Below are 15230 nucleotides of genomic sequence, written 5' to 3' on the forward strand. Positions count from 1 at the left end.
TGTTTTGGTGCAATTGTCATAAATATGATTACCTGGGCTACAGTAGTTAAAGATCGGAAGAATAAACGACGTGTACTTACGATCCAGGGTGTTTCTCGTTAGTCGATATTTAAGGCAGTTTATCATGGGGTTGACTCTCTTATATCGTTTATAAATACGATATGTACAATCGTTTTGAAGAGTTATACCTACGTAAATGTTTATGTCTCGAAGTTTCTTTAATTCGGACGTTGTTGAAAAACAAGCTTGGATGAGGATTTGAATTTGATTTCCTACTGAATAAGACTGTTTTAGTTTTGATTGGTTGAAATCGATTTTCCAGGTTTTTTGCCCCAGTTTGCTATTTGTAGTAGGTCATTATTCAGACTAAACGCCGATACGTAAGGGTTATTACATACACAGAAGTATCATCGGCAAATAATCGTATATTACTGTCAATGCCTTCAACAATATCATTTATGTAGACCAAAAAACAGAAGTGGTCCTAGAACAGAACCCTGTAGGACGCCAGCTGTTACCGGTTTAATATTAGAACTATAACCATATAAGACTACACGCTGGGATCGATATTCTAAATAACTTACCATTGTAACAGTGAACCATCAGTTCCACAAGATTTTAACTTATGCACGAGACCTTTGCGCCACACTCGGTCAAAAGCTTTGCTGATATCGCGAAATACTGCGCGTATTTCCTTACCTTCGTTCATTGCCTTGACTAGGAAATTATACAGATATATCAACCGGTTCACGCAAGAGTCCCTGGATGAAACCTGATTGTAAATTGTATAAGAGGTTATTGCCTCTGAGATAATTGAAAACATGTTTGAATATACATCGCTCAAATATTTTAGATACACAATTAGTTAAGGCTACTGGTGTGTAATTTGTACAACCATTTACACTTCCCTTACGACACCATTCACAATCGTCGGGGAGGTTATTATATCTCTTCACGTAATTACTAACTTAATTCCACCAGCATTTCTCTCTCTCTCTCTCTCTCTCTCTCTCTCTCTCTCTCTCTCTCTCTCTCTCTCTCTCTCTCTCTCTCTCTCTCTCTGTGTGTGTATATATATATATATTTCTTCTTTAGCTGATGATGTCTATTGCGCTTACTGTGATCTATTGCGCTTCTAATTTCGTTATTCATCCAAAGTGCATCCGATAGTCGAATAGTAACAATTTTATTTGTGATATTCTTGTCACAAGTACTTCTTATTATAGTCGTTAATTTATTTTGCTATGTCATCCACGTTGTTGTTTGAGAATAAGTTATCAGTGTCAAGATTATTGATGTCAGAAATCATACCATTAACGTCCATATGTTGATAATCATACATGTTACGTTAAATATCACACCTGGGTCTAACACATTTGATATCAACATATATCGGACAATGGTCACTGCAAATAGGGTCTAACACCCTGCGATCCTGCACATTTTGCATAGAGGATATAAATATGAGATCAATTCAAGTAATGCATTGACGGGTGATTCGAGTCGGTTTGAAAATAATTTGGGTTAGTCCGTGTAATGATTCCAATAATTGAATTTTACGCTTACTTTCATTTAACATATCTTCAGTAAAGTCGCCTGTAACAACTAAATACGCTAAATCGAAGTTAGTTTCCAGTACGCAACGCTCCGGTCAGCGAAGGTCAGCTCTGTAGAAGGTACTTATGAGGTAGGTACGATGTTTACATTTAAGACGAGTCCATACAGCTTCAAGTCCAGGAATGTCCAGCTGGTGCATATGCTCCGCATACAAATTGCCTTTAACATATATAGCCACACCGCCCCCGCGACTCCCTCGATCTTTACGGAGTGGAGGTTGAAATCCCGGTATCATCGTTCGGAATGTCGTTAAGCCTCCTTCACATTTATTTCGAATTGACAGGAATCATTAATCAACCATAATAATAAATTTTTTTTCCAAAAGTCGAACCAAAAAGGAGAGAATGTCAAAATAAACAATTTTTCAAGCTTTATAAGAATGCGACTCCCAAATGCTATCTGGCGTTTCTGTGAAAGGTGGCCACGTTTTTATGCGATTCGGCGGTGTTCTGATGACCTCAGGGCATATTTGATGAGCATTCGAGACGTTCTGACTGTATTCGAGGTACATTCTAGCTGTATTCCAACTGCAATAGAAATATTCCGATACATTTGACGAATATTCCACCTGAATTCCACCAGCAACAGAGATACATTCAAGACGCATCCGGGACATTTTGACAGGATCTGAAGTGGCTTACCATTTCCATTCTCTCTCGAATACTTAGAATGCAGTAAAACACTTACAATGCAGTTAGAATGCTGTAAGAATTCTTAGAATGCAGTTTAGAACGCACTTCGATATTTGTCCACTTTGAATGTACCTCGAAAGTTTTGAACATGTTCAAAACATTCGGGCTCGTTACAAGAATTAACCCGAAAGGTTGGAATGCATTCGGAATGCAGTAAGAAGTTTAAGAATGCAGTTCGAATTTCCAGGAATTTTCATTCCAACAGCATTCCGCCTCAAATGAGACGCGGGTATTATGCACCCACGTTTCAGTTATGCAAATGAATCAAAAGAATTAAAAATCAACTTCTATAACATCCAATTTTTCTTTGAGACTGCAAACATTTAAGTCTTCTATCTTTAAAGTATTTAGTACTGGGCCAGGGTCAGGATGTACGTCTCCACAACAGAGTATTAGAAGAGATGCGATAATACTAACAGATTTGCTGAAAACGCAAATGTCAGGATAGAAATGTGGAAATAGTTAGCTTACACGCTGCATACGAGTGTAGCCCGACTGCAAATGTCCCCATTGCCTGTCTGTACTGACTGATGTCAACCAGCATCTATACATTCAAACACTCTGTTGTAGGCAGTCTGTAGATGCATATCAAAACCATCCTATATTTGTTGTATATAAACACAAAGTGTCATTTCTTTTAACATATCAGGTTGTTGTAGGGATAACATAGGGTCAAACATGTTTAAATCTTGAATGATTATCTCAGTTTGCAAATAGATATCAGAGTCAACTGAGGTAGAGTGAAAGCATTCAGTAAAGTCAAAGGAAATGTTTTTACATAATTTGAGAAAAGAAAGAAAACATGTAAAAAAGGAGAATTAAAAAGTCCATAGTATCAGTTCGATAAGATGGGGGAAATGCCATGGTGGAAACAGTATGAGTAATTATAATGAGCACCTGATGAAATCATTTCTACAGAACGGGGGAAAATGCTATTAACCTACTGATTGCTATTAAAAGCAATAGTAGGGAAACAATACCCACTGTAGTTTTGTATTATTGTTAATTTTTAATAAATTATACATAATGTGAGTCAGTGCAACAAGACAAATAATCCACTTCGAAATTGCCAATATAATTATATTTTTAACGATACCATCGGGAATATAATAACGATGTTACGATGTGTACTGACATGCATCATGTGATGTACGTAGGATCGCCTGTCTCGAACGCTTGGTGTCGATGCTGTTTGAGGCAATTGTTATACACTGCAAAACACTTGGTGAAGGATTTTAAAACAGTACGGCCTAGATGTATATGAGGCTCTAGCGTGTCGTATCAGCGACGATAGCATCATGCTTGCGAATCTACACTATGGTAGTAGTAATGGCACCTTGCCAGTAATCCATATAGGAAAACCGCCCCATACCATCATGCCGTACTACATAATGAACGTTTTCAGTTGACTTATATATCACAGACGGATCTTACGTATTGCGTACAGGTGTTCCGACGTCCTTATCGAATATTAATTAATTTCGAAGTCCTTCTGTAATTTGTGATTGATATGTTGAATGTGATCATATATACACTTTTGTGGAATGACACATATTATTTGTTGAACGATAATGAGCAAGTACACAGAAATTAACCAGATATACTTCCCCTACCGCTCATATACATAGTGGCTAAATATAGTTGCTGAAGTGAAAGTAGGAACAAATACCTACTTTCTGTTTACGGGCTGCTCGCAGGGGAATGAGATGTGCAATGAATGTAACCGACAAAGCTTGATTTACTCAGACTGGGAGATTTATTGCTTAATTTCAGGTTATTTTAGAATTTGGGGGGTAATAAAAATCATGGGAGTCAAAATAGTTTTGATGTAAGTCGTATTGAACGAATGTTTTGTGTTTTTGTTTTTGTTTTAATTCCACACTCAGCATTGTTCCAGGTTTTGGAGGGTGGTTTGTACACAATGGAATCTAGAATAGACAATCCAGTGACCGACATAATGAGCATTGATATATGCAACTGGGATACGATGCCGCGCATCAACCATGTCAGTGAGCTTGACCACTGACAAGTTTGCTGAAGATAACCCGGATGTCCGCAGGTTGAACTGATACATACATGCCCTCTGCAAAGACGACCGAGTCACTGATGCTGATGGGAGCGAGAGAAGCGTGCACTATCACCCCGCAAAACATTTACAAATAACTTACCAATACAATTTCCATCATCACAAATCTATGCTAAAATCAGAATGGCTGTACAATTCGACTACATGTACATTATAACAGACAGACAGACAATACTTTATTACCTTAAAAGGAATTCGTTTTGGTTCACAGAGCTTGACAAAAGTACAAATGAATAACAACATTTGTTTAAAATTGCAATACTTTGAGGTACAAAAGACGTTCGAGCTGGTTTAGTCTCGGTGATTGGCACTGTATAGCGGCGGCCCGAAGGTAAAAGCTTATACTCTAGATTTAAAAAAATGTGTTGTGTCATTAATGATTTTTTCAGACGTTGAAAGTACTTGCCGCTCATAGAGAAGTGAAAGATTATCGAAAGTGACCCCGGCTATTTTACAAGCTATATTTACAATTTTGATTTGTTTTTGACGGAAAGAGACTCGAACCAGCACTGAGAAGAAAAAGTGAGTAAACTCTGAATAAAAGTGGTATAAAACAACATCATAACAGATTGGGAAACATTAAAAGATCGTAGCTTACGCATTAGATGGAGGCGTTGTTGACATTTACTATACAGGGCATCTGTGTCGGTATTCCACGTTAACCTGCTATCAATAAAAGTTCCAAGGTACTTGTATCAATGATTGTCTCAATTGCCTCAAACAGCATTGACACCAAGCGTTCGAGACAGGCGATCATACGTACAAACACATGGTGCGAAAGAAAAGCAAGGTTTATGGATGTCAACTTCTTTATTGTCAATAACACGACGTTTCACAGTGAAGAAGTTGACATCCTGCATAAATCTTGCTTTTCTTATGTATTCCACTTCTAAATGCCCTTCAAAGATTTGACATGGTGCAAGTGAGGTGAGGTGAGGTGAAATTGGGTTTAACGTCGTGCTGGAGAATATTTCGCTCATATGACGACGTTCATGCGTGTGTATATATATGTGTGTGTGTGCGGCTGCTTGTACTAGCCCAGACTGAAGCTGGTTTTATAGTACTAACCCACTGAGATACCATGCCGCAGTGAAGCATGAATACACCACTCAGACACATTATACTGACTCCGAGCCAACCAGTCCTTGTTGTACCCATTAATGCTGAGCGCCAGGCAGGGACCAACAAGTACCATTTTAACGTCTTTTGGTATGACGCGGTCGGGGATCGAACCCGCGACCTTCCGCTCTCCGGGCGTACGCTCTAACCACAACACCAAACCGTTTTACCAAGACAGCGAAAGATGCAACTCCGATCAAACAATTTGAGTATCGCAAGACGCTCCGTGAAACTCGTCGCAGTTTAAGCATGCTAATTCACATGAACATCCGTGACAAAATGTAGACAGACACCGCTAAAGAGACAGTAACCGCTAGAATATTGCTCTGTAGAGAGTGAGTTAGTGTGTCAGTGAGTGAGTATGTCTTAAGGTCGCTTTTACGAGCAATATCACGGCGGGGTACACTAGGAATGAAATTTCTGTCGTTTGAGCTGGGTGAATTAGATAGAAATTGATTTCACTTAAGGGACAAACCAGATAAAAGGGGAGGTAATGCATGGTCTAGAGGGCGCTGTCAGATATGTCTATAAATGTGACGTCATAGCGCGGGAAGTTCATTCTCGGCTGCGACGACCTGTACCCGACATATTGGTTTGTTATATTTAAAACAAAGGTTTTATTAATCTGCTGCAAAAAGAGTTTTTTGAAAAGTAAATTAAATCGAGATGTTAAGCACTGCTACAGTGTTGTCATACCTACTTTGTAGGCGGAAAAGATGTTACAATAGCATCTGATATCTACAGTGATAATATGCTTACCTTTTCTTTTAGGATGCAAACGTAGAAACCGCCTTTTTACTCATTAATGCCGAGCTCTAGGTAGGGAACATCAAGTAGCATATTTTAACGTCTTTTGGTAAGACGCGGCTGGAGATCGAACCTGGACCTTCCTCTCTCCGGGCGGATGCTCTGACCACTACATCACGGAGGCGGTTCACTAGAATGGAATCTAGCATACACAATTGTGATCTTTCAAACATGATCTCATATTATCAGATTTAAATAACGTTCGTTTGTTGTATAACACCGCTGTCAGATATATTCCAGCTCTAAGTTTCGGACCAGACAATCCAAAGAATAACATCATTAACGTCGATCTACGAAATTGGGGCACGATAACATGTGTGAGCCTGACCACCCGATCCCGTTAGTCGCCTGTGAAGACAGGCATGGGTTCCAGAAGATCAGTTCTGACCCGGATCTTCACGGGTATTCTGGTACGTTGAGGACACAAGAGAAACAGATGACTACGAGTGGATGATGCTCGAAGGCTTTTCCCCGAACTCATGCATTACATTTGAAAATCGAAATGAAAGAAATATCATAAAGATCAATAGTAAAGAAATATCATAAAGATCAATAGTAAAGAAATATCATAAAGAACAATAGTAAAGAAATATCATAAAGATCAATAGTAAAGAAATATCATAAAGATCAATAGTAAAGAAATATCATAAAGATCAATAGTAAAGAAATATCATAAAGATCAATAGTAAAGTAATATCATAAAGATCAATAGTAAAAAAATTGGGATTCCGTAGTTGTATGAAAAACAACCCAGCTAACACGAAAATGTGATAAAAAACATCCCCAAAATACTTCGCGAAAAGTTCCGGAAATGTTTAAAACGTTTTTGTTTTCCTGTGAATTTGTATGGTTCCATAATCGTTTTAGTCATTTGGCTATACTGTTTTAAAAGCTAGTAAATGTTTTTACAAATGTTTTATTCACGTGAATTTGTACTGTTCAGAAACCTTTTTACCATTGTTTTATCTCAGCATTTCATTATGACATTTCAAAAATATGCAAAATATTCCATAATACAGCCGTAACGGTATATAACGAATGACACACACGAGAGAAATGACCTCGTGTTATGACGTGAGATTGAACGCCTTCTCGTTACCTGCCCCATTGGCTCAGTGGGTTACAATTCTAATTTCAACATGATGTACGAGGCTGCATGTCTCGTCATTATTGTCCGACTCTCCTATAAACTAAACAACAAATTGATAACAAAGTAGAGAATTGGATTAACAAAGGCCAGGTGTGGAAGGCGAAGGCGAAGGCGGACGCAGGGCCAAGCCAAAGCGATTTAATGACTTGCTCTCCGTTGGACCCTGAACAGACGAGACAGGTAGCGGCGATGTTTTAAATGCTATTTTGACCAATCCGAAGGTTGGAAGTAGCCTTTATTGGAAAACAGACAGCCTAGCAGCAGCAGCAGCGAGGTATAAATCGAGCGAGAGATCGGTCCCGCGTCCGCCCCGAACCTCGCCACCTGACGTCATTTTAATTCAATCTAATTGTACAACAAAGTTAAACCATTAAGGATGAAATCTGTGGGTAAAGAGATTAAGGTTATGTAACATAGAGATAGGGATTGATAACAGTTGTAGTATTTGGAAGTTTGAGATGAGAAACCTGATTTAAAGTTGCAGGAAAGTGATAGAATAAAACGGTTTGGCAAACATGGGGACGGTGGGAGGGAAACTGAGAAAAGATGATAAAAATGAAATTGCTAACAAGTGGTTGATAAAATGACGGTTATCTAAAATGGCGGAGGAATGAAAGAAAGTGACGTAATATAAATATTATGATGACGTGTCCAATTGTGTGATGACGTAATGTAAGCGGATGATGAAATGCACATCTTTGGGTATTTATAAACATGAGCACGTGTTTTGTTAAGAGGCATTTGTTGTGTTTGCTGTAAAGAAATGATATGTAATTGTCAGTAGGATGAGAATAATTGTAGGAATTCAGGAAATGCATGGAGCGTACTATAACGACATTTATCCAAATAAAGCTAAATGGAATTATATTTTCATGTAAAAGTTAAAAAGTCAAATATTAACATTAGGCACGTATCAAAAGTGTTTTTAAGTCTTTGGTGGTAACGCTTCTACATTGAGAAGTATACCCGAGGCCCCTGGATCCTGACTACATTTTAGGTTTCTCAACAAAATGACGGTCGTAAAACCAGTCAATGTACGTCAAATTAAAACGTCAGAGTACGTCAAATCATGAAGTCAGTCACTGAATTGATTGTCTTGTCTAGATTCGATTATTATTTTACAGACCGCCCTCAAATACGTGGGAAAACAATTCTTAGTGCGGCATTAAACAACAAATAAACACAAAACAGCAGTTTAATATTACTTACATTTTGACTTCCATGATTTTTACTACCCCTAAATTCTAAAATAAAATGAAATGAAGCGTTAATTCTCCCAGTCTGGTAAATCAAGCTTTGTCGGTTACATTCATCGCACATCTCATTCCTGCGAGCAGCCCCGTAAACAGAAAGTAGGTATTTGTTCCTACTTTCACTTCAGCAACTATATTTAGCCACTATGTATATGAGCGGTAGGGGAAGTATATCTGGTTAATTTCTGTGTACTTGCTCATTATCGTTCAACAAATAATATGTGTCATTCCACAAAAGTGTATATATGATGACATTTGACATATCAATCACAAATTACAAAAAATGACTTCGAAATTAATTAATATTCGATAAGGACAACGGAACACCTGTACGCAGTAAGTATGTTCCGTCAGTGATATATAGGTCAACTTGAGTCCAGAAACTATTAGTACGGCATGATGGTATGGGGAAAAATGGCTTTCAGAGATTATTGAAGTGACGCATCGACACAATTGAACATGATATATACAAGAGATATACCCTTCACAGAGAACTATAGAGCACGTTGAATATAAGAGAACTATGAACTGTGAGTGTTTGTATACCCATATACATCTAGGCCGTGCTTTTTGAGAGCCTCCACCTTGTGTTGTTTCGCAAAAGTAGTGCGTAGTATAAAAACGCTTACGCATTTCACACCAATACAACTGGAGAGAGAGAATTCGACAATTCGGTGTGTGGTGGGTGTTAACGCTGGGGTTGTGCACAAACTCGCCCACTGTCGTGCGTACCAGTCGTGCGTGTGTATTTGGGATACATACCCCGCTTAAAAACATATTAAACATTTTAAAAAGCCCTCACATAAACAAGATAGCTTGACCCACAACTGGTAGATTTTATCTAGACTACATAATTGCTGGACCCCACCCTTTTCGAACAGCAGCTTCTGAGCTTGCTTTCACGTACATTTGTATGAGTGGTGCAGTTGAGCCCTTTGAACGTCCTGATCGAAATGTGCACACGCCTCAGTTCAGTTTCTGGGCCTGCTTGCTTGTGAAACAAGGCAGGTGAGTACATGGAGGTTTGTGAAAACTCGCATCCTCCTTTTTAATGTTTTAGTTTTTAGAAAAGATATGACCTCGGTAGCGTCACGTGATAGTTTCTTCCCCCATATCATGACCCATCTATACTGCATGAAACCAGGACAGGCCCGATTTCTCGAAACAAACTGGAAGTCTCTGTTTTGACCTCAAATTTGAGAAAACGCATTTCCCAGAATGAACAGAAATCGATATTAAACTCAAACGTAGAAGACAATTTGAGTTCGGTTAACAGAATACTTAAGTTGTTCGGGCTTTTTTATTTTAATAATTCAGCTGTTTCAAATTGTCAAACTCAGTTTGAAATTTGAGTAAAAGGTAAGTTTCATCGAAAAATCGGACCAGGTCGATATGACCTCGTTTCTCAGCGTCACGCCGAAGACCATATGGGTTCGACTCACCCCATATGGGTACCGCCGGAAACCCATTTCTGGCGTCCCCCGCTTTGATATTTCTGGAATATTGCTGAAAGCGGCGTAAAAATAAACCATACTCGTTCGTCATCTCCTTATGTTTCCAGTCCTCCATGGCAACGCCTGGTAAAGGTACTAATACAAGACAGTGCTGAAGAATACTAATTTCAGATAGCGGTGCTTATGTCCCCTGTCATTGTCACCATGGGAATAATGATGCTGGTCGGCTTCTTTGGCAATATCCTGGTGATCTATATCTACGCTGTCAGGCTGAAGAGAGCACCACGCACCTGTTCATCACCGCCCTGGCTGCTGCTGACAACTCGTTGTGTGTATTGTGTGTATTCCAGTAGAAATTGTTGTAGTTCGTTATCTGTACCTCCTTCGACATCCCATGGCTCTGCAGGGTGTTCCGGACGATTGTTCTAGCCTGTGCGGATCACTTCAATATCCGTGCTTATATCCATCGCGGTTGACAGATACAAAAGGGTATGCACTTCTTCAAGTCTCAGATTTCAGTAGAAAATTGCAGTTGGTATTGGCTGTATTGTTGCATATAACTCTTTGCGTCACCCTCGATGGTCATTTTAGGCAGGAAGACGGTCAATAGAACTGTTGTCGGCTACGCATGCGCCACAGATGACAGTATGGTCAATACACCATTCCCAGGGCTCTTTAACGGATGCAACTTCTTTGCTGCTGCTATCTCCATATCAACTCTTACTACGCTTTATGCGCTGATTCTGAAGAGAGTCCGAGCACAACAAGAGGTACAGGGAAGGGATGGAATCCTAACGGTATCCCTGGCAAGGTCTCGCTCAACACGAGTCAGGTGATGCGTCGTCTGGGGACGGACACAGTAATTACGTCAACACGCGACAGCACATTGACATCAGCACAGTGTAACATAGCGACGAGAGTGACGACACGGCGACATCATCACGCGACAACACTGTAACATCATCACATGAAGGGTCACCGTCGTGTGATGATACGATCACCTCGAACGACGATACGACGACATCGCCACTTAACAAAATGGAAAAAAGGTTGCGAAAGCAAACTCCTGGTCTAAGGAACGGAACACAAGACCACGTTTATGATGTTCATCATCACGGCCGTGTTTTTATTCTCAGCTTTGTTCCTCATCTGGCTCTGATGGCAACATACGGGCCGTACAGAAACACACGTACGACCATCTGGTGGGGGCGCCATTGGCCCTGTATAACGTTTTCCTGAGAACTTTACATCATCAACTCTGCATCCAATACAATCATATACGGCTTATGAGTGACAAATTCCGATCACAGGCAAAGATATCAGGTTCAGACGGATGTGTTGTAAGAAGTAATGTAAGCACCGATAACTGTATCCTTATCAATGTATAAAATAATGGAAGGATACAACTTCATGGATAACAACTTATTGCTCGATGTAGATTCTTACACCTGTTATCAGGCTAACAGTGACTACAACCAAGTGAAGGGAAGTATATATACTTGTGGTATCATAAGAATAATAATTTTGTATTTCTTCATTCACATCTCAAACATGACGGGGTACAATTTGTCAATAGTTCTCTCATCCTTACTCCTTTGGCGGTTAAAACATGAGTGCTTGAATGCCGGGATAATATTCTGTGTAAGTTATGCGTTTGCATATAATTAATAACTTGCCATGACCAAACAATGGTTGTCGCGAGATTTATATGATCACTTCACAAACGTATCTTAACATCGATGAACAGTTTACACATTTAGTCCAAATGACATAGGCAGCATTCAGTCATAAGAGATAAAGGGGTTTGATAACTCTCTATACAGAACATTTAGGAGAAATGATCCGGGCTGGATATATACTACATAACCTTTTCATTGTATACAGACTGACTGACTGAGTATGGTTTTACGCCGCTTTAGCAATATTCCAGCAACATCACGGCGGGGACACCAGAATTTTCATTGTATACACTTTGGGGACTTTTTCTTGAACAGAAATTGTCGATATCACAACAATCATCTCTTTGTAACTGAACGCAGCAGGTAGCAGTGACGTGGCGAGTTATTACTGTTTCGTGTCATGCCAGTGGGTATTCTTTATCATCAGCCAAGACCTCTTCCGTCGTATGGAGTCTGAAAGCATCTGCCTGGAGAGGGAAGTACTCCATACATGGAATTTTTACTGTAGATCTGAAAAAGTAGATGTCGATAAATATTTGTGTTTGTGAAAAATGCTCAAGTCCCTGAATCAATATGACTCAGCATCGTGATCCATAAAATGCTAGAAAGAGAATATTTTCATTAACTGAACTGCTGACTCTGTTACAAGTACATCCTCCATCATGACAAAATATAGCATGATCAAATTATATGCTTTCTTCCTTCCTTGCTTGTATAGATTTTACTGTCACATGCAACGTAAAACACAACTTTGCAGATTCTGATACCTTTTGGTATGGACTTACCGAAACAAATCGTCAAAATGCAAATTCAACTTATAAAGTTGAAAAAATAACGTGATGAAAATAGACCGCGCGAAATCGGAGTTCAAACGATTCACTAATTTTCCCCGACTTTCGGGGAAAACTGGTTTCAACAGCTGGCTGCGGCTCATAGCACGTGCGCAGTGAAATAGGTTCGCGCAGCTTGGAAGCGGGTTGTCCGGTGAATACTCGGTGAAGGCTTTGGTGTGAGCTTATTTTCTAATGTTTTGTTGATATCTCACAGGCGCAAGCTTTTATATGTTATGACAGTAAATTAACTGTTTATATAATTTCATTTTGTCTATTTCACCACACGTTCTTCTCTTACCGAGTCACTTTCTCAGTTCGATACTTAAAAGCAATGTCATTATTTAGCGTTGACAGAATTTCTAACTGTGATATAGATATGTCGTTGTCACAGACAAAACTCAATGTCTTGTTTTATTGACACCTGTGTGTCTGCCTGCCTGTCTGCTAATGACAATATTCAATACAAAGCTGCTATCACTGACCACATGCAATTTGAACTTAACACCAATCAGGCTATACACCATAAACAAAATGCATTGATTTATGGCCTGAGTTCGGTCTCTGTCACATTATGTAATTACACAGACAGGCAGGTGTGATACTTTTGAACACATGACATGTTATGATGTCTGTTGATTGCAAAATGTTATACACAAAAATGAGCATGTATTTACAAAACCCAACATCTCTATATATACACACATAATGAGCCGTGAAGGCATCTGCAAATGAACCAGCCGTTACACTTGAGTGCACACCCACCCGCTCTGACTGGGTTCGGTATCCCGGCTGCTTCGTTTCTTGGGAAGTAAAACCCAAGTACACAATATTGCACTTTTGATTTTGCGATTGTACGCTTATAATTTTGTTTATATGTTTTTCATGACGAGCAAATGTATATTATATGTCATGAATAAGTGATAATTGTGTTTTTATTACGTTTGATTTTGGTTGCATGTGACCTTTAAGTATACTTCCCTGGTACTCAAGCAAGTTATTATTTGATTTAGTTCATTCTGTGCAACATGAACGTAAGGGTCATACAGTCCTTTTCATCTTATTTTGCGAGGCGAGTTAATAAGGTTTAAAACATTGCCACCAGGTCGTAAAACCAGTCTAGTCACGGTCATTATTTCCCTCTTCCGTCGCCGTTCGGCAAAGTCCGGCGGTCGTCGTTGTCCTGCGTGTTTACATTCATTGTTAGAGAAGACTCGAAACTGCGTCAATTATATTCTCCAGCAGCATACTCGCATACCTTTATCGTGTACATATTAGATATATGTTATCTCATATATGTTTGCTACCTTATTCATGTTTTGAAAATGTTCATGGGTTGTCCTCTCTGACGTTCGCGCACAATGGACCCGCGAAGGTCCGGTTAGAATGCACCTTCACCTTCATCGTTAACCATTACCAAAGCGACTGGACCAGATGGTATTGGAAACCGCTTCCTACGTTTGGTTACCTCTTCCTTGTCACCAACATTAAGTAACCTTTTTAATGTAAGTCACTTCAAACATCAGTTTTCCCAGGCATATGGAAAGAATCACCAGTCCTACCAATCCACAAGAAAGGTAATATTAACGATTGTTCTAACTATAGACCAGTTTCGCCTTTAACATCTTGTTTATCTAAGGTCTTTTTGAAAAGTATATTTAAATATGTCTTTAACTCTTAGATACAATAATTGCCTCTCAAATTTACAATCTGATCTTCATGCCAGGAGATTCAACAGCCACCAACTCACACATTTGTATAATTTTATTGCAAGCAGCCATAGACAACGGAAAAGAAGTCATGAGACGTATTCAAGTATAAGCAAGGCATTTTGATAAAGTTTGGCAACAAAGAGATTATCCAGCAAACTAGTAAAATCATGTGGGGATAGATTGAAAGTTATTGAAATGGTTTGAAAGTTATTTGCAAAATAGAATGCAAAGAGTAGTTATTCAAAGTTAAGCAAATCATAATTGAAACCGATAGTTAATAGCCGGAGTGCTCCCGTTCAGTCCTTCTGAACTCCTTTACTTCTTAGTATATATGTTCCACATAGTTGAGCGGAATCGAAAAGTAATATACGTCTGTTCGCAGACGACACATAACTATAATGTAATAACCGACGATCCCCCATATGAGTGCGTTTACTTTAACTCAGATTTAGACAGAACATCTAAATGGCGAGAAACCTGGCAAGTAAACTCTGAATCCAAACAAAACTGAAAACTATCCAATTTTCACGCAAAACCAAACCTCCTACGAAACCTCCTCCTTTCTTCGATGAACGGTACCCTCATAAATGAAGCGTAGATTCATAAACAAAGTTAGGCATTACTTCAGTTAGGAAAACCTTCTTTGGCATTCCCACATTAATATGAAAATATTAAGGAAAATTAGCATCTACATTAATTGCCTTCGTGAAGTTTTAAATGCAGAGACTATCACGCAAAAACTTCGAAACAATGTATAAATGTTTTATCTGACTTTTATTTGACTATTGCTGTCATCTCTGGACAATTGTACAAAACGTACAGTCCCTGTCA

The 15230-nt window shown here is 39.0% G+C and overlaps 1 long non-coding RNA gene across 1 annotated transcript; it reads right to left on the reverse strand.

Annotated features, from left to right (window-relative positions):
- Positions 1-1963: 1963 nt before the first annotated feature.
- On the reverse strand, positions 1964-6385 carry LOC124285619. Its single transcript, XR_006900852.1, has 3 exons — positions 6274-6385; positions 2781-2884; positions 1964-2144 (listed from the first exon to the last, which is right to left on the reverse strand). It is a non-coding gene; the product is annotated as an uncharacterized LOC124285619 (long non-coding RNA).
- Positions 6386-15230: the final 8845 nt, after the last annotated feature.

Source organism: Haliotis rubra, unplaced genomic scaffold, assembly GCF_003918875.1.
Source record: "Haliotis rubra isolate DU_JTF1 unplaced genomic scaffold, ASM391887v1 Scf364, whole genome shotgun sequence".
NCBI classification, from domain to species: Eukaryota; Metazoa; Mollusca; class Gastropoda; order Lepetellida; family Haliotidae; genus Haliotis; species Haliotis rubra.